Here is a 539-nt window from a genome sequence, read left to right on the forward strand (position 1 = left end):
GAGAACGGAGGAGAAGGGATTGCGGCGTGACCATCCCCCCTGGGGAGTGATTTCTCGCTTTCTGTCTCTCTGTCTGCCTGGCGAGCGCACGTGCCCTATAGCGAAAACCTCTCCAAAAAAGTAAAGAAAGAAAGAAGAAATGATATTGTATGTGTGTAAGAAATATAATAGGGACCAGCAGGTGGTGTGGTGGTTAAAGGCACTGGATTCCCACATGGCCAACTGTGGTTCAAATCCTGGACCTAGTGGCTTGCTTTCTCACTTTCTCTCTCTCTCTCTCTCTCTCTCTGATCAAACTGGAAAATAATAATAGTAATAATATAATAATAATAAATTAAATAAAATAATTCTTATTTTTTAAAAAAAAGTCATAAAAGACTAATCAGCAGATCATTCACTGATGTGTTTAAAGTGCCTGGATCCCACATGGCCAACTGTGTAGTTCAAGTTCCAGACCTGGAGGTTTGAAAAAAACACCTGCCACATGTGCATGCATGTCCAAAATTCTGAGAGGAGAGTGGAGTAAAACGGATTGCAGC

The sequence above is a fragment of the Tupaia chinensis genome, unplaced genomic scaffold (genome assembly GCF_000334495.1).
Source record: "Tupaia chinensis unplaced genomic scaffold, TupChi_1.0 Scaffold144034_1, whole genome shotgun sequence".
Taxonomy (NCBI): Eukaryota; Metazoa; Chordata; class Mammalia; order Scandentia; family Tupaiidae; genus Tupaia; species Tupaia belangeri.